At 47.6% G+C, this 20,542-nt stretch overlaps 1 protein-coding gene across 3 annotated transcripts in view; it reads left to right on the top strand.

Moving 5' to 3' along the window:
- ELOVL6 (ELOVL fatty acid elongase 6) overlaps window positions 1-20,542 on the top strand; it is a 166,642-nt gene that overhangs the window by 63,887 nt on the left and 82,213 nt on the right. The window lies entirely within an intron of this gene.

Raw genomic sequence — 20,542 nt, 5'->3', positions numbered from 1 at the left:
GGCAGGCAATAGATAGATCAGCACTTTGCAGGTATTTTGTGAAAAAAATATGTGTATGCATCAATTCCTACTGGCACATGGCAGGCTGATGGAATTCAAAAAAGCGTGGGATAAACACAGAGGATCTCGAATTAGAAAACAAATGGTATAAAGTAAAAAACTAACACTGGTATAGGACAGTTGTACGGTTTGTGTCCCATATATGATGGCGGTTCCCCTGGCTGAAACGGCTAAAGCACTAGGGATGATGATATTGATGATCGATGGAAATGAAATTAAGTCCTTCCCAACTTTTGTTCTATTATGCATATTATATCTATTTCTTTTTTTTATCTATTTTGTTTAGTTTTCATTTAAAATTTCTTAGAATTTTATTGTTTAACTGTTTCTCTTTCCATTCTATTCATATGCCTTCCTCTTCCTTTTCTTTTTTCCTCACTTCTAATGTTTATTTTTATTTTTACATTTCTATATTTGATTTAATTCTTAAAATTATTTTCTATTTAATTAGTTTCTTTCCAATACAGTATTATTTTGGAATGTACGTTTTGTTTTTAACAGTATGGTATTGAGAGTTCAATGTATTCTTGTTAGGATGCTTCATATCTCATTTTTTTCCTCTATCTTTATTTTCCTCTATTATTTTGTTAATTTGTCTGTTCTTAGGTACTTTAGTTAGATTGTGAGCCTTCGGGACAGTAAGGGAATTTCAAAGTACCTATTCTTTATTTATTTATCTTATTTATGGTATCCTTTAATGTATATTTTCTGTAAACCTATATTACTTCTAATTTTAATGCACCCTATTGTCTATTTTCTGTAAACCGCTTAGAATCCTAACGGAGTTTAGCGGTATATAAGAAATAAATTACATTACATATATGGTGATTCAGTGTAGGATGGGCTGGGGTGGACATGAATGGGAACTCCACTAACTTGGATCATGAGGATGTTACTGGCCAGCCTTTACAGTAGATATCCTGGTTGCATTGGCTGGAGTGAGTTTTGATGGCAACTTCAGCAGTTGGAACCTAGGACAATACCAGGTGGACTTTAGTCTATGGCCTGGAAATATCAAAGAAGAGACAAGTTTATTTAATCATGCATTTTTAATGAGAATAACTAATGGGCAGACTGGATGGGCCGTTCAGGTCTTTATCTGCCGTCATTTACTATGTTGCTGTGTTACATGCATGCATCTTCCTTGGAGCAGCATAGTTCTGTGCAGGTAGTTTGGGGCTGATTCTGGAAGGGGTGTCTGCTGCGTGCCAATCACGGACTGGGTGCTGCTTCCAGAATTGCAGTAAGCAGGGACCCTAGATGCTGGAAATGTAGGCCAGGGTTTAACAGGCCTACATTTCCAGTGCCTAGGGTCCTGTCAGAATCGCAGCCAGTGGCGCATAGTGACGCCGAAGTCCAGTGCCCCTAAACACACCCACTTCCGGACTTCGGCGTCACTATGCGCCACTAGCTGCCAGGGACCTAGGTACCGGTCCCAAAGGCTGCGTAGCGGTGGCTATTTTTTTTTCTAGTGAGGGTTTAATTGGGTTTTAATGGTGCGACCAATTATCACACCACCTAAACCCAATTAAACCACTTATACTAGGCACTGGCAGGCACGCTCTGGATGCCTGCTGGCGCCTAACGTAATGTGACTTGTTCGTGAATTCGGGTCTTTGGGTACAATGTTTTATAAGGGCCTATCAGCACTACATTTTGCATTTATTATAAAAAGTATAACTATGAGCCACCATATGAGATTTTCCTGGATTCAGACACGTGACATGGTGTATCAGAGGCTGGAAACTTGCGGCTGAGCCACAGAACTGTATACCTTTGTCCCAAGTTCAAAGAAGCATGAGCTTCAGGGGTAAGAAGACATGCCCACTCCCTGGAGGAACAAGAGGTGTGTCTTAATTAGTGACATTATATAAAGAGAGCCAGGCAAACATAGGCTTTTACAACAGCTCTAGGTAGACCTGCTCCTTGTTTACTTCTAAGAGCCAAGCTCCTTACTGCTTACTATGCTTGCTCCTAGTTCCTGCCCTGCTGCACCCTGCCTTATGCCTAGCCACTTCATCTACACGTCCATCTAGTGGAGATCCTGATTAGGGTTATCATATGGCTCCAGAAAAAGGAGGATGGATGGAGACATCTGGGTTTTACTTCCGTTGCTTTCAATGGAAATAAAACCCAGATGTTTCAGTCCATCCTCCTTTTTCTGGAGCCATACTGTAACCCTAATCAAGTTTCAAGTTTATTTAAAAATTTTATTTGATCGCAATATCGTATTATCCCAGGACAAGCAGGCAGCATATTCTTAACACATGGGTGACGTCACCGACGGAGCCCTCGGTACGGACCTTTTTAACTAGAAGTTTCTAGTTGGCCGCACCGCGCGTGCGCGAGTGCCTTCCCGCCCGACGGAGGAGTGCGTGGTCCCCAGTTTCTTCGTTTCCGCGGAGCGAAGAAGACGCGTGTGTTTTTTAACGGCCGTTGAAACCACTTTTTTGCCTTCCCGCTCGCGCTTTTTTCCTTAATTTTTCTTCCTTTACCTTCGGGTTTATTTTTCTTTGATTTGCAAAAAAAAAAAAAAAACTTTGCTTTTTTCCCTTTTTCTTTCGTTTTTGCCCCGGCGGGGCCTGTTGCCAGTATACAGGCCTCGGGCTTCGATTTTGCGGAGGCTATCTTCCCCTTCATGCCCCCGCAGGTCGGTTTTAAGAAGTGCCAGCGGTGTGCACGCCCGATCTCCATAACTGACCCACACAATTGGTGTTTGCAGTGTCTGGGTCCGGAGCATCGGGCGGACTCCTGCACCCGCTGTGCTACTCTTCAAAAAAGAACCCTTAAAAACCGAAGAATTCAGCAAACTCTCCTCTTCGGCACCGAGTCGGCGATGGACTCCTCACCTTCAACAGCGGTACCTCAAAAATCGGCACCGTCGTCCTCGACACCGACCGACCCCGCATCGGCGTCACTGGCGCCAGGTAAGCCGGCTAAGAAGCCTTCCTCTTCCCTCGAGCGCCCTCCGGCTACGGTGGCGACACCGTCCCTACCGGTATCACACCGGTCCCGCAAACGCTCCGCCCCAATCTCGGTGAGTGCCTCGTCATCGGCCTCCTCATCGCCGGGGCGTGGAGCGGCATCTAAGGAACCGAAGAAAAAGAAAGCGGTTCCGATGCCACCCCTAGATGACCGTATCTCGGCCATCTTAAAGGCTCAACTCCAAGAACAGTTGAAGAAACAACTTGAACAACTGTTGCCCACTATCCTGGCACCGCTCCTTCCGGTACCAGACCGGCCCGAGCCCCGTACCGAGCCCCCGGTGTCCACCCCTTCGGTACCGGTGAACACATCCATGCCGATCCTTTCGGCCCAACAACTTCAAGGCGATCCGGTGGTTCATTCTCAGGCCACATTGGATCCTCCTCGGCACCAGGCGGTACGGCATTCTTCTCGGGACCGAGATAGACGCCGGTCGTCCTCCCCTGGTACCGTTTCGGTGCGCTCTGGAAAGTCCTTGTCCAAAACTCGACATACCGCGCCCTCCACCCCGGTGTCTCGACCAGAAGTCAGGGACCCTGACTTATGGGAGGAAACTCCTCTCGGTACCGAGGAGGATCCCTCCTCATCTGATGAGGAACCATCGGCACCCGATGCCACCTCTAAACCAGAGCAGTCCTCATTTTCTAAATTTTTGAGAGAAATGTCTGCTGCCCTATCCCTTCCTCTGGAATCGGACTCAAAAAAGTCTCAAGCCTTTCTAGAGGCTCTAGACTTTGAGCAACCTCCTAAGGAGTTCCTCAAGCTTCCCGTGCATGACATTCTACGGGAAACGTTCTACAAAAACTTGGAAAATCCCCTCACGGTACCGGGAGCCCCCCGTAAACTGGACAACCTTTACCGTGTCATTCCCATTCCTGGATTCGACAAATCTCAATTGCCCCATGAGTCCCTTCTGGTTGAATCCACCTTAAAAAAGACTCAGGGCTCCAGTGTCTATGCCTCTACCCCTCCTGGCAGAGAAGGTAAAACCATGGACAAGTTTGGCAAGAGGCTTTACCAGAATGCCATGCTTGCAAACAGGGCAAACAACTATTCCTTCCATTTTTCCTTCTATCTGAAACATTTGGTCCAACAACTGTCTGCCCTCCAAAAGTACCTTCCTGAGCGCAAGGTCCCGCTATTCCAACAGCACATCTCTGGCCTTCTCCAAATGCGCAAGTATATGGTCCGCTCGATATACGACTCCTTCGAGCTCACCTCTCGGGCCTCTGCCATGGCCGTAGCCATGCGTCGCTTGGCCTGGCTCAGAGTCTCCGACCTGGACATCAACCACCAGGATCGTCTGGCCAACGCCCCCTGTCTCGGGGATGAGCTTTTTGGAGAGTCACTGGATTCCACCACCCAGAAACTCTCTGCCCATGAGACCAGGTGGGACACCCTGATCAAGCCGAAAAAGAAGGCACCGCCTACCCGACCTTATCGGCCACAAACATCTTATCAACGGAGATTCTCAGCCAGACCACTCAACCCGCCTCCCCAGCAATCTCGGCGGCCCCGTCAACAGCAACATCATGCTCAGGCTCGATCTCAGGCCACTCAACCCTCTAAGCCTCCTCAGCCTGCTAAACAAACTCAGCCCTTTTGACTCTTCTCTCCAGGGCATAGCCAGTCATCCACCCTTGCTACCTCTTCCACAACCCATCGGAGGTCGTCTCACCATTTTCTCCAGCCGTTGGGAAGTCATCACGTCGGACCAGTGGGTCCTCAACATCATCCACCACGGCTACTCTCTCAACTTCCAGACTCTACCTCCGGACAACCTTCCCGTAGAGTCTGCTTCAAACTCATCTCAAACCCCCCTCCTCCTGAGGGAGGTTCAATCCCTCCTCCTTCTCAATGCCATCGAAGAAGTACCTCCAGATCAAAGGGGTCAGGGATTCTACTCCCGCTACTTCCTGGTCCCCAAAAAGACGGGAGACCTCCGTCCCATTCTCGATCTAAGGGACCTCAACAAGTGTCTAGTCAAGGAGAAGTTCAGAATGCTCTCCCTTGCCACGCTTTACCCTCTTCTTTCTCAACACGACTGGCTATGTTCCCTGGACCTCAAAGAGGCCTACACTCACATCTCCATCAATCAGAATTCTCGCCGCTACCTACGGTTCCAGGTACTGCACCACCACTATCAGTACAAGGTGCTACCGTTCGGCCTAGCTTCCTCACCCAGGGTCTTCACCAAGTGCCTTATAGTGGTAGCGGCCTTCCTCAGGTCTCACAACCTCCAGGTGTTCCCCTACTTGGACGATTGGTTGGTGAAAGCACCTTCATCTCAACTCGTGCTACAAGCCACTCATCACACCATCTCTCTCCTCCACCTCCTGGGGTTCGAGATCAACTACCCCAAGTCGCACTTGCTTCCCACCCAGCGACTTCAATTCATTGGAGCAGTTCTGGACACCACGCTAATGAGGGCCTTTCTCCCCTCCGATCGCCAGCGGACCCTGCTCCATCTCTGCCGTCAGGTACTCATGCACCCCTCCATCCCTGCCCGACAGATGATGGTCCTACTGGGTCACATGGCCTCGACGGTGCATGTCCTTCCTCTGGCACGCCTCCACCTTCGTACGCCTCAGTGGACTCTCGCCAACCAATGGTCACAGACTACGGACCTTCTTTCTCATCCCATCTCTGTGACATCATCTCTTCAGCAATCTCTCCAATGGTGGTTGAACTCCTCAAATCTTTCCAGGGGTCTGCTTTTTCATCTGCCCCCCCACTCTATGATCATCACCACAGATGCGTCCCCCTACGCGTGGGGAGCTCACCTAGGAGATCTACGCACCCAGGGACTTTGGACCCCACAGGAGCGTCGTCATCACATCAATTTCCTGGAACTCAGAGCCATGTTCTATGCCCTCAAGGCTTTCCAACATCTCCTCTGCCCTCAAGTCCTCCTCCTTTGCACGGACAATCAAGTCGCCATGTACTACATAAACAAGCAAGGCGGCACCGGATCTCGCCCCCTTTGTTTGGAGGCTCTGCGCATCTGGACCTGGGCCACGGACCGCAATCTTTTTCTCAGGGCGGTCTATATCCAGGGCGAACAGAACTCTCTGGCCGACAATCTCAGTCGCATCCTTCAACCCCACGAGTGGACGTTGGACCCTCCGACTCTGCTCTCCGTCTTTGCTCGATGGGGCACTCCGCAGGTGGACCTCTTTGCAGCACCTCACAATCATCAGCTGCCCCAATTCTGCTCCAGACTCTTCTCTCCTCACCGTCTGGCCCCGGATGCATTCCTGCTCGATTGGAGGGATCGGTTCCTGTATGCCTTCCCTCCACTTCCTCTGATGTTGCGGACCTTGTCCAAACTCCGCAAAGACCACGCCACCATGATTCTTATCGCACCTCGGTGGCCTCGCCAACACTGGTTCTCACTCCTGCTCCAGCTCAGCTCCAGGGAACCCATTCTACTTCCTGTGTTTCCTACTCTACTTACGCAACAGCATCAGTCTCTGCTACATCCCAATCTGTCTTCGCTCCACCTGACAGCTTGGTTTCTCTCGGGCTGACCTCTCCGGAGAATCTATCTCAACCGGTCCGCCTCATTTTGGACGCTTCCAGGAAACCGGCCACTCTCCAATGTTACCATCAGAAGTGAACCAGATTTTCCTCCTGGTGTCTCCGGCATCATCAAGAACCCACCTCCTTAGCGGTGGAAACTGTCTTGGAATATTTGCTCTCACTGTCCAACGCTGGCCTCAAAACTACCTCCATCAGAGTCCACCTCAGTGCCATCACTGCGTTTCATGAGCCTATTCTCGGAAAACCCCTCACGGCTCATCCTCTGGTTTCCAGATTCATGAGAGGACTCTTCAACATCAAACCGCCTCTCAAGCCTCCTCCTGTCGTCTGGGACCTGAATGTGGTTCTCTCAGCTCTCATGAAACCTCCGTTTGAGCCTCTTGCCACAACTTCTCTCAGGCTTCTTACCTGGAAGGTGCTTTTCCTAATTGCCATCACCTCTGCCAGGAGGGTTAGCGAACTGCATGCACTGGTTGCCGACCCACCTTTCACTGTTTTTCACCATGACAAGGTTGTTCTGCGTACCCACCCTAAATTCCTTCCCAAGGTGGTCTCAGCTTTTCACCTCAACCAGTCCATTGTGCTGCCCGTCTTCTTCCCTAAGCCTCACTCGCATCCTGGGGAACAGGCGTTGCACACGCTGGATTGTAAGCGTGCCCTTGCTTACTATCTTGATCGTACCAGAGCTCACCGAACAGCCCCTCAGCTCTTTTTGTCTTTCGACCCCAACCGTTTGGGTCGTCCTGTCTCCAAACGGACACTTTCAAATTGGCTTGCTGCCTGTATTGCTTTCTGCTACGCTCGGGCCGGTCTCTCACTGGAAGGAACTGTCACGGCCCACAGAGTCCGAGCTATGGCTGCTTCTGTGGCTTTCCTCCGCTCCACGCCCATCGAGGAAATCTGCAAGGCGGCCACTTGGTCCTCAGTTCACACGTTCACTACTCACTACTGTCTGGATGCGTTCTCCAGACGGGATGGACACTTCGGCCAATCTGTGTTACAAAATTTATTTTCCTAATGGCCAACCATCCCACCTCCCTCTTTGTTAGCTTGGAGGTCACCCATGTGTTAAGAATATGCTGCCTGCTTGTCCTGGGATAAAGCACAGTTACTTACCGTAACAGGTGTTATCCAGGGACAGCAGGCAGATATTCTTACGTCCCACCCACCTCCCCGGGTTGGCTTCTTAGCTGGCTTATCCTAACTGGGGACCACGCACTCCTCCGTCGGGCGGGAAGGCACTCGCGCACGCGCGGTGCGGCCAACTAGAAACTTCTAGTTAAAAAGGTCCGTACCGAGGGCTCCGTCGGTGACGTCACCCATGTGTTAAGAATATCTGCCTGCTGTCCCTGGATAACACCTGTTACGGTAAGTAACTGTGCTTTCCAATGCGATTTACAAATAATAATAAAATCAGGGTAAAAAAAAGACAAAAAATCCCCCACACAATTGTTAAAACTATGACAGTACAGGACACAAGAGAAAGACAGGTTTAATTACAATTCATAAACAAATAAAATGAACATAGAGGTTAAGACAGTAAGATGGGAATAGTTACCCACTTAATTTTCATTTAGAGGATTTTAGTCCACTATAGAGTGTTTGAGTTTTATAGAATTCAAGAAGCTCAGTAGAAAGCTTGTTTAAAGAGCCAGCTTTTTAAGTGACCTTTGAATTTACTAAGTGATTTTTCTTCCCTAATATAAATTGGAAGCGAGTTCCAAGTTTGAGGTGCCGTAACAGAGAAGATCATGTCCCTCCTCGTGTAAATGAATCTTAGTGAGGGGATGCTTTCTACCTAGGGACCCTGTTATAAAATTACTCTCCCTACCATGATCTGAAAGCTGCTTTGAAGGCCTTACTTAGCTTAGCACGAGATTATTTAAAAGTTGCACAAGATTCCCAAGCTAATGGTTTTACTAGATTTTACAACAAAGAGCTGAAAGTGATACCTTGTCAGTGGTTGAAGGGACTGATTTATTAAGAAATGAATATATTCAAAAGATTTATCTAGTTTAGCCACTTAAATCTTTGCTTCTGAAGACATGACTCCTTTATTCAGCCAAACTTGTACCTATGTGTATTTATTTGCAAGATAGAGGGGAGCTGGGTCAAGGGTTATGAATTTTTACACAATTAATAAGTAAATGTTTGAAGTCTACTTGCAATATGATTTTAGGTCTAAAATCATACTTTGATCTTTTAAGGGAGTTTTCAATACAACTGCATTTCAGACTTAATTCATGACAGAGAGTTGACTGTTCTCTATTTTATGACTGAAGCTGTGTGCTGAAGCTGTAAATTTGTTTTTTTTTTCATACAGCAGTCTCTGTGCAGATAAATAGTTTTTACCTAGAACTGTGTAGCCTTCTTTTTAGCCAGGTGAAATCCTACAGAACCAAGAATGTGGTGAAATACTACAGCTCTGAATGACCCAAGGGTGGTATGGAAAACAAATGGCCAAAGTGTAGATGAGTGGCATTAAGCTCAGGAACAGAGAGTCTTGTGTGGATTTATTCCACTCTCCTTAGACTCACGGAACCCAGAGCCGAGAGCAAGGCTAGATTATTGTTATATTGGGCCCTAGGCAAACATATGTTTGTGGGCCCCTATCAGGGACCCTCTCCATTACCAGTACTTTACCTCTCCAGAAGTAGCAGGGAACAGTGCAAAGTATAGAATGACATGGGGATGGATACCCATGGGGCGGGAACAAGGAAAAAACCAATATGTATGGGAATAGATCCCAATGGGACAAAGCGGACATGGGTACAGGGACAAACTTTGTTCCTGTGTAATTCTCTAAAAACTTGAGACTAGTATCAATATGTAAAAACTTAACACTTCTTATACAATTGGCAACTAATTCAATGATGAACAAACTGCAGAAGCTGCTTTTGGATTTAAATGAACTTCTGTTAAATGACGTCATTTATGTCTTATCTGCCTTTAATGCGGCAACCAGTGTCTTGTCTGCTGATCAGACTCCTACCATCGGCAACGTTCATCCATCTTGTGTCCAGCTGCTCACGCATCTTACAGTTATTGCAACAGATTCATCCATCATTGCTGGCATCAAGGAACATTTCCCGCATTTAATAGACACTTATTTTCCTGTTCATCCTCTACACAGTTTAGGTTCTCATTTATGCCCATGTCTGAAAGACAATCCAATCACCTTCCCAGATGATGTAAAAATGTAGGCAACTAAATCTTTGGGAAGGCTGTACCAAAACCAGATCAAAAAGGAAAGCTTTATTTGTGATTTTTAAACAGTTGTACAGAATATTGTCCCATTTTATGCTTTAATAAAAAGATTTAAAATATCTTAAATAATAAAATGCTAGCCGCGCATGCGCACTTGCCTCGCGTGTTCCCTGATCCCTTTTCTGTCGGGATGTGGCAAGACAAGAGCGCATGCGCGCCCTTCCCTGCTCTCCACCTCACAATACGGTCCTACTGGCCAAAGTTTCTAAAGGCAGTACGGAGCGGCGGCTGCTGGGAGGAGGCTGCAGCGGCTTGAGGCGAAAGGTGGTGCGGAGTGGCGGCTGCCAGCCAATAGCACCCCCTGCCCTATCTGTCGCGGCCCAGGAGAGACTTCCTGTGTCCGGGGCTGGCTCCCATGGAGATGTTGTTTTTCTGTTTGGGGCTGCGGCGGCGGCTTCTCTCGGGAGCCGCACCAGCGTCTGACACCTCTCTGATGTCACAACTTCAGAGACAAGGCTTCCGACGTTGGTGCGCCTCTTGAGGGAGTCTGCCGCCGCGGCTTTGGATAGAGGGGTAGCATTTTCTTTGGAGCCGGCCTTCGAAGAGGCTTGGGACGAGGAGACGGATGCAGGAGGGGCTGCCGCCGCGAAGGGCTTTGGTGGGGGAGCCAGCCAGACCGCGAGTGTGGGGCCGTTGTAAGCGCGGATTGGTCAAAGAGCCGCCGCTGCCGAGGCTTTGAAATTGCTCTCCCACCGTCACTCCCTCCCGCCCCGGCTCTGCCTCTGCCCCAGCCCAGGTTCAAAAGCAGGAGAGGCGGTCAGCCTGCACTCCCTCTCTCTCTCTCGCTCCTAAATCGTGGACGGCCTCAAGAGTTATATTAGACAGCTTTCATCGCCCTGAGCCCCCCCCCCCCTTTTTTTTTTCTTTCAGCTCCCTAGATCGACACTGTGCAATGAGTTTCTCTAAAGAGTCCAGATTGTGAATTTCCCTCTCTGGTGTCAACTTCACTACAAAAATACAGAACATGGCAGGAAGAGGTGCTGATGGACAGGAGGAGCAGGAAAGAGGTGATGATGGACAGGGGGGAGGTAAAACAAAGGAAGAAGGCCTGCTGCTGGATAAGGGGAGCAGTGAAGGGGTGGTGGTGGACACAGGGGAGGTAAAAGGAAGTGAGAATGGACAGGAGGAACAGACAAGGGGTGGTGGTGGACAGCCAAAAGAAAGACAGAAAGAAAGAAAGACAAATACAGAAAGCGGCTAAGGAGACAGAGAGAGAAAGAAATAAAGACAGACACACACATATATATTCTAGCAACCGTTAATGTAACAGACCGTAGCGTGGCGGAAACAAGAACGGAGCTAAACTGGAGGCAGAAAAGACAGCGGACTTCCTCTCTCCCCTCAGAGCAGGCCACACTGCACCGCCCCTTCACAACGCCAGACACAACAGTGATGTTCATTGGCTGGCTCAGCAGCGGGTTGGCATGACAACGGCATTGGCTACACCCGCCTAGCGATGATACCAAGGCGGCCAACGATTGGCTGGGGCGACGGCGCTCAGAATCCCCGGCTGGGAGCGTGAGACTGGTAGGTGGGCGGGCGCTGTGGCTGTCCGGGGGAAGACAGACAGACAGGGGCCAGAGAGAGAGACAGAAAGAAAGACAGACAGGGGGAGAGAGACAGAAAGAAAGACAGACAGAGGGAAGGGAGAGCGACAGAAAGAAAGACAGACAGGGGGCCAGGGAAAGAGACAGGCAGAAAGAAAGAAAAGTGGAGGGAGAGAGACAGAAAGAAAGAAGAAATGCCTAAGTCTACACATCTATTCTAGCACCCGTTAATGTAACGGGCTAAAAAGCTAGTAAAATCATAAGTGTTTAAGGCATGTGCAAATAAGGACAGAGATTGTGGAGACGGGGACTTAGCTCATGGGGCACGGATGGAAACAGACCCTGTGGGGATGGAGACAGTCCTTGGGGCAGGGATGAGGACAAACTCTGTCCTTGTGTCATTCTCTCGCCTAGCTGCTATGCAAGCACATACTTTGAATGGAAAAGCTCAATGGGGTAGAGCTGGAGAACAGCTAAATTACCCAGTTCAGAACAGAAACTCAGTTCTGGGACTTCAAGTGCTGGTTTCAATTAGTGGTATCAGGGACTACAAATAGAATACTGAATTGGGGGTATAAGTCCAAAAAAGGACTGACCAAAATGTGTTCCTCCTGGAGCTGGGTAACTTGGCATCTGTGCAGGAGAAGGCTGAGAATTATGCAAGCTGGGCAAGTCATTTTCACTCTCAATTGCCTCTTGCAGCCCCAGATTTCTTACTGATGAAATAAGCAAAAATCACACTGTCGACATCAAGAGGTTTTTTCCCCCACACTCACTGTGGAATCTGTGTTTACTCTTACAGTTCTCCATAGAAAAAATGTATTCAGATTCTGGTAGCACTTCAATAACGGCAACACAAAATCCCTTCACGGCAGCACTGCCAGATAATCTGTGATGTAACACTAACCTCCTCTTCTATTAAACTGCGCTAGCAGTTTTTAGCACAGAGAGCCGCCCTGAATGGCCCGCGCTGCTCCCGACGCTCATAGGAACTCTGTGAGCGTTGGGAGCAGCGCAGGCTATTCAGTGTGACTCCCCATGCTAGAAACTGCTAGCGCAGTTTCGTAGAAGAGGGGGTAAATCATGTAAAGAAACGTCTCAGAATCTATATTGCAACCGTAACATTAATTCTGGAAACTGAATTTACACAACAGCAATATATGTCCCACTGAAAATACCAGGCAACTCAGATTCATATATTGTAGATTGCCACACAAGCCATGTGCCAGTAGAATCTCCCACCACAGTCACATGCCGAACACAGATAATAAAGGACCAAAACTTAGAAATTGTCCGTAGCTCGGAATCAGCCCTACCCTTCCCTTGCTACACCCCCATCTGCATTCCATCCCTGTAGCCCAGAATCAGCTTTACCCTTCTCTACACCCCCACCCCTGTAGCCTAGAATCAGGCCCCTCTCCCCAAACACAACAGCATTAAATATAAAAACTTAAAAATAAAAAATAAATTTAAAACCATCCTGGTCAGGAAACCCACTAACATTAAACATAAAACTTCCAAAGCCTACCACCACTACAAAATTGTGTTTAGATTTTTTTTACCTATGCTTTTCTTCTCTACAGAGGTTGGTGGATCCTGCTGTCCAGTGTGCCTGTGATCCAAGTTGGCTCTTTTAATGCCTGTTGAGACACGGGGAAGTCTAACTCAGTGGAGGAAGCTGAGTGGGCACTTTTTGTTAACTGCCCTTTTACTGTACCCTTGCGGGGAGAGCTAACAACGGTGGGGAGTGCTCAGTAGGACTGAGTGGCTCAAGATCTAGTATCAGCCTGATGTTGAGTAGTAGTCACTCCCCATCCCCAGTAAAAAAAAAAAAAAAAAAGGTTTCTTTGTTTGCTCGTGCTGCCACCGCTTACTAAAATAGAGGCTACCTCACAAGTGGCTGAGACTGACTGCGGCTGTGCAAGATTGCAGGTAGAAGAGGCTGGGCAGGCCTGAGCTGAGATTGGGCGTGCAGGGCCCATGCAGGCCCACTCGTAACTACACCCCTGTCCTAGCTTCCTGAATCCTGAGCATATCTCACAGGGCCCCACTAAACCTTTGGGCCTGAGGTACAAGCCTAGTTTGCCTATGCCTTAAACTGGTTCTGGCTGAGAGAATGCTAGTCTATAAGGAACAGAAAGTAACATCTAAAGTTGATAGGGAAGACATCTAAATAGAGTGGAGGAGTAACCTAGTTCAACAAAGACAGGAGGATGCTTGGGTGCATAAAGAGAGGAATGGTCAGTAGGAAGAGAAGTTTTGAATATTGTTGGTGGTCTAGAAAATACTTCTTTACAGAAAGGGTTATAGATGCATGGAATAGTCTCCCGACGGAGGTGGTAGAAATGAAGACTATCTGAATTCAAGATTGCATGGACAGGCATGTGGGAGAGGAAGAGACAGTGGATGTTGTGGATGGGCAGACTGGATGGGCCATTCGGCCTTTATCTGCCATCATGTTTCTAAATCCCACTGCTGCTGCTCCTTATGGTCTTGGGTAAGTCATTTAATCCTCCATTCTCTCAGGTGTAAACTTAAGATTGTGAACTCTCCAGGGGCAGAAAAATACATACTGTACCTGAATGTAACTCACCTTGAGCTACTACTGAAAAAGGTGTAAGCTAAATCCAAATTAAGACCCTCTTTTATTAAACCATGGGAGAGGTTTCTACCATGGGCCGGGGCGCTAAATGCTCTGGCGCTGCTCCGACACTCATAGGAATTCCGTGAGTGTCGGAGCAGTGTTGGAGCACTTGGCGCTCCAGGCCACGGTAGAAACCTCTACCACAGATTAGTAAAAGAGGTCCTAAATATACTCTGTTATTTTTACATAGCTGCCTTGCAGCCTTAAAATATTAACCTCTAACCTTTTCCCCCATAGGCATAGAATGAATGAAGATTTAGAGGATCAGGTCTTTGTAATTAATATATTTTCTGACTAGTTGGAACCATCTTTATTTCTACATATTCAACCAGACTAATGGTTTGTAATGAAAAGATAAATGCCACCTGCATTGTTGTTTGTTTTTTTTTAAGTTCAATCAGTTTTTATTGACATTTTAAAGTATAGTTTTAGTAGGACGTTTCCTACTATACTTACTTTTACGACAACGATGACTAAATGTATTATTACTGATGTTGTTGATTCTGTATATTGGTCATCGTTGCTGTTTATTGTATACTGCATTGTTAAAATTAAACTCTTTTGCCCTGTACTGATGATAAGGGTTTTTTGTTTTAATTTTCCACGAATATACATGAAATAAGGCAAGCATGCAGCATCATGCATGTTTCTCCACAGATATTTGTACAATATGAACCACTCCCAAGCATTCAGCAGTGGCACAACCTGGTATGCACTGTGACATAATCTTCTGGCTCAATGCTGCAGTAGGTTTGATCACTGATTTAGATCAAGGAAATGAAACCCGGTGAAGGGGTGGTGGCTGCCTGCTGTTTAATCTCTCAGCTTACTAGGACTACAGCCATTTTTAAATGTTCTGTCGGAATTGCATTATATTTCTGCTGGGGATCTGATTGCTCGGATTGCTGAATTCATGCTAGCCCAAGGAATTGAGGTGTACCTAGTTCCAAATCCTTTTCCAGTGGTGTTAACTGGAAGATGAGCACCTCCATAAATGACAAGGTCTTTCATCCCTTTTCTTATAGCTTCTGTTTCTTGAGATTTGAGAGCAGGGTTTGGAAACTAGTCAGAATGTCAGGAGGTACCTTTATCAATCTTTCAAGCATCAAGATGTTAGATATGTATAATTAATGGTGAGGCTTAGATAGCATTTACTTGCAGTTCTCTTTAAGCCTCTTCCCTTTTTTTTTATTTTTTTAAATCTTACAGAAAGTGTACAAGAATATATCATTAATAACTACAATATAACACTTGAAATTCTTTCTCATATAATCCTAAAAACATAAAAATTTTAACCCTTCCCACCCTCCCTTCCACAATTAGTACAACAAAACATATCATAAATATATTATAAACACATTATTTAGTAAAAATTTCCATAACAACCCCCCACTCCCTATGTGTACATATATCTATCCAAGGAAAATGATGTTTACTCATTACAATATTCCAACGACCCCCAGATCTTTATAAAATTATTATAATTCCCTTTCTGCATAGCAATTGCTCTTTCCATCTTAAAAATATGGCATAGCGAATTCCACCAAAATGTATAATTGAGATTAGTATAATATTTCCAGTTATTGGTAATATGCTGAATGGCAACCCCTGTCATGATTAATAAAAGTTTGTTATTATGTGATGATATTTGACTTTTTTTCCTCATAGACATGCCGAACAGAATAGTATCATAGGATAGTGCAACATGGTTTTCTAATAGACAATTTACTTGAGTCCAAATTGAATTCCAAAATATCCTAATACAGGGACAATGATAAAGTAAATGATCCAGTGTCCCCGCTTCCAGATTACAGTGCCAGCATCTATTAGACTTCGAGGAATCTAACTTTTGTAAACGAACAGGGGTCCAAAACGCTCTATGCAACAAAAAGAACCAAGTTTGCCTCATAGATGCAGACACTGTACATCTCATTCCTTATGACTCTTCCCTTTCATAAACCTTACTAAAAAATTGTAGTTTATCTTATCTTGTTATCTTTATTTTATTCTAATATGAGTTGTTATTCTTTCTTTGTGACTTAGCTCAGACTAGTGGAATGTACTCAGTAGGAATGTCTGCCATCAGCCTTGTATTTCTATGCTATAGCAACAAATTCTGCCCCTACTCCCTAACCCCATTCATAGGCACCAGATCTGAGGGTGCCTGGTCACTCCTTAAGTTTCAAGTTTCAAGTTTATTTCATTCTTGATATATCGCCTATATAAACATTCTAGGCGATGTACATAGTATAATAAAACATAGAAACATTAATATACTTTAAAAACAACAAAATTCAAAAATGACTAACAATAAAGCGGGGAAAGAGGGAACAAAGTTACAATAAGGGCATAGGAAAAAAAGGGAAAAAACAAAAGGTTGGGTAAATTGTTACAAGGCACTCTTTATGATTATTAATATAGATCAAATAGATACGTTAAAATATTAGAGATCGTAAGCGTCCCTAAACAAATAAGATTTTAAAAGTTTTTTAAAAGCTAAAGTATCATGTTCAATTCTAAGATACTGAGGGAGGGAGTTCCATGATTGTGGGCCTGCTACAGTGAAAATATCAGCTCTTCTTGTGCCGATGATTTTTAAGGAGGGGATAATTAGTAAATTTGATTCTGATGAGCGTAAAGAGCGTTGTGGTTTGTAAGGGATTAAAGATTTTGAAATAAATTGTGGCTCGCTAGATGATAGGGTCTTAAAGATTAGAAATAGAATTTTATACAATATCCTGTGGTTAATTGGTAGCCAATGTGCGTCAATCATCAGTGGGGATACATGATCAAATTTTTTTGCGTTGTAGATAAGTTTAATTGCCGTGTTCTGAATTATTTGGAGTCGCCTTCGTTCCTTCTGTGTGATATTTAAGAATAGAGCGTTACAGTAATCGATTCTTGCAATGATAAATGAATGTATTAAGATATTTATGGAAGAGGGGTTTAGAAATTTGGAAATGGCTCTTATCTGACGTAATTTGAAGAAACAGTTTTTAACATATATTTTAGGCTGTACTTTATTAAATTGAAACTGCTTTGGTTGTATTCAGTAGCGTAGTGAGGGTAGGAGGCACCTGGGGTGGTGGCACCCCCATGCACCATCTTCTCCTCCTCCCCACTCCTTCCACACCAAACCCCTCCCCCCCCCCCACTCCTTCCGCACCCCCACGCCATACACGCGCCCTCTCTCACCACCCACATACCTTTTTTAATCTTCCACAGCGTGATCAGCTTCTCCGGCCTGCTGATCACACTGGCTTTCCCTCTGATGTCACTTCCTGGCTCTGCGACCCAGAAGTGATTTCAGAGGGAGCCAGGCTGGCATGAGCAGCAGGCTAGAGTAGTTGCTTGCGCTGGTGAAGATTTTAAAGAGGCATGGGGGCGAAGAAGGGAGGGCACAAGCATGGTGTGGGGGGGTGGAGAGGTGCCGGCACTCCCACCAAGACAGCATCCAGGGAAGTTTCTCCCCCCCCCCCTTTTATTCACTATTGGTTGTATTGCAGAAAGGTGGTATATTAAGTCTATGATCCTTTACCCTTTGTCCCTTTGTAGAGGAAAGCTCCCTGCTGTAAAGCTACTGCTTCCTCTTCCTGAAGCCTGTTGGCTAGCTTGTCTGACTGATGGGATTTACAGGCAGGAAGGAACTGTAATCTAGAGATTATCTACAGTTATCAATGGGGAGGCGAAACGCAGCATATAGATGCTGAGAAAAGATACTTTATTGCCAAAACAGTTTTATAAGTGTTGCCAATGAGGCCAAGTTTTATAAGTGTTGCCAATGAGGCTACGTTTACCAATGGGCAAAGGGGGCAGCTGCCCCAGGACCCTGCATTAAGGAGGCCCAGCCATCCCTGCTTGGCTGGCCCGGACCTTCTCTCTGACATCAGAATTGACAGGGGAAGGCTTGTGGGCCAGCGGCGTGCAATCACTGCATGTGCCTGGCCCTTCCTTTCCTGGACTTGCTGCAGCAGCAGGTGGGCAGCGAGCGGTGGCGGCGGACCAAGGAGAGGATGAATCAGTGGCGGGTAGGCAGGCTTTGGCACAGCAGGGAGGGAGGCAGGCAGGCAGACTTTGGTGTGGAAAGGAGGGAGGCAGGCTTCAGTGCAGGAGGGAGGGAGATAGGACAAAGGCTGGAAGGCAGTTAGGGGGAGGGGCACAAACTTGGGACATAGGAAGTAGGAAAGGAGGGAGGGAATAGAAAGGGAAAATTGTTGGGCCTGAAAAAGGAAGGAAGGATGCATGCATGCATGCATTTAAGATGAAGCTTAGTTCCCAGAAAACTGAATTTTGCTTTGCAACCCCTACAAGGTTGATGGAGAACTTTCTTGATTTGAATGGTACAATATACAAAAATTTGGGGGGTGTATTTAGATAGGAATCTAAGGAGGCTCAGCTGAATGCAGTGGTTCATAAAAGTGTGGTTTTTTTTACACTTTGGAAACTGCATTCTACATGATCTTGTTTTGAGCAACTAACATTTCAACTCTTGGGTGCAGTCTTTGTTATTGTCAGTCCTTGATTACTGTTATTGTCAGTCCTTGATTACTGTAACATAGTTTATTTTGCAAGTTGTAAAAAGCATTATCCCAGGACAAGCAGGCATGATATTCTCACATGTGGGTGACGTCATCTACGGAGCCCCGGCGCGGACAGCTTTTCAAGCAAACTTGCTAGAAGTTTCAAGTTTGCACACTGCACCACGCATGTGCGTGCCTTCTGCCCACTAGAGGGCGCATCCCACCTCGTGGTCCTCAGTTCAAATTTTTCCGCGGAGCAAGAAAGCCCTGTGGATCTGAGCTCCAGTGTTTTTGCCTTCTAGCTGCCGCGTTTAGTTTGTTTATTGATCGGATTAATCGCGGTGCTGCTTTATTTTTCGTCCGTCTTACAAAAAAAAAAAAAAAAAAAAAAAATAATAATTGTTTTTCGTTGGGCTCCGGGGGCTCCCGGAAGCCTGAGCCGGGGAACGTCGGTCGTTCCCGGCCTTCTTCTTTTTCTCGTCGATGTCCCGTCCTGTTACGGGATTCAAGAAATGCAGCCGGTGTGAGAGACTACTCTCCATCACCGACCCTCACCGGTGGTGCATTGTCTGTCTTGGGCCCGAACATCCAACAGCCTCGTGTGATCGCTGTGCTACCTTCCAGAACAGGGCCCTCCGTCGCCGTAAGGCCAGAATGGCGGAATTGTTCGCCGTCGACGCGCCGCCCAAGGCCTCGACGTCGGCCCCGGCTTCGGCCCCGGCCTTGACCTCGGCCTCGGCGTCCTCGGGGGCCTCGGCGTCGCCTCGGCCCTCATCTTCGAAGCCGTCGTCATCGAAGCCAGCTTCGGGTAAGTCCTCTGTTCCATCCCCTTCAGCAAAGAAGCCATCCTCGAGTCAGGCCAAAGCGGGTGGGTCGACCCCGGCCCCGCATCGGACCTCGACTCCGCACACCCCGAGGGAATACTCGAGACCGAGGTCGCCCTCCAGGGAGTGTGCCCCGGACTCGGAACTCCCCACCTTCGTGGGGATTCCGGCCTTCCAGGATCTCCTTCGAGCCTTGATCTCATCGGAGCTGTCGGGAGCCCTGGAAGTGCTGCAGCGTGCTGCGGGCCCGGCGACGTCGACCTCGGCCGGGGCGCCCTCGGCCTCGGAGGCCCCGGTCTCGGCTCCCTCGACCTCGGGAGCCCCGGCCTCGGCGACCTCGGTCTCGGGTATTGCGGCCCCGTCCACCTCGGTCTCGGCCCCGCCCCGGACCTCGACCTCGGGGGAGCCTCCTGAGCGCAGTGTCCGCCCAAAAGAAAAGCTCCGCAGAGTGCGCCGACTTTCCTCCTCGGCTTCGGGATCTTCCCCGGACGCCTCGCCCTCGAGGCGACCTCGGACGAGGCGCCGATCGAGGAAGCCTAAGCGACCCCGGGGCTCGCCTCGGCGCGATCGTTCCTCGTCGTTCGGGGGCGAGGCGCTGCAGGTGTCGGAGTTGCGCCTCGATAATCCGAGGCTCCTCCGCTCACCTCGGGGAAAGTCTTCCCGCGCCGCCTCGCCGAGGAAACGGGAGAGGACCCCACGGACCCCGGGATCCTCCCCCAGGGACTCCCCTAGGAGGATGATTTCACCCTCCCCCTCGAGGGCCGTGGAGAGAGGATCCTGGGATTCAGGATCGGTTAGGAATCCTCAGTATTCCCATGAGGCCTCCCCCCGCTCCTCGGTGGGACGGTCGAGAACCCCGTCCCCCCAGGCTAGGCCGTCCTCCTTCTCATCTTTTGTCCAGGACATGGCCCAAGCCCTGGGGATTGACCTGATGGTAGGTTCCAAATATTCCAAGGAATTTCTAGAGGAACAGGACCTTCCCACTCCCCCTAGAGAGGTACCTAGACTCCCTCTCAACAGTGTCCTCCTGCAGACCTGGCTGAAGAACTTGTCGAGCCCTCTTACAGGCACGTCTGTCCCGTCAAAAATGGAATCAAAGTATAGGACGATTCCCCCGAAAGGGTTTGATAAGGCGCAGCTCTCCCACCAGTC

This window comes from Geotrypetes seraphini, chromosome 1 (genome assembly GCF_902459505.1).
Source record: "Geotrypetes seraphini chromosome 1, aGeoSer1.1, whole genome shotgun sequence".
NCBI classification, from domain to species: Eukaryota; Metazoa; Chordata; class Amphibia; order Gymnophiona; family Dermophiidae; genus Geotrypetes; species Geotrypetes seraphini.
This window is presented reverse-complemented; position numbering and strand designations above follow the sequence as displayed.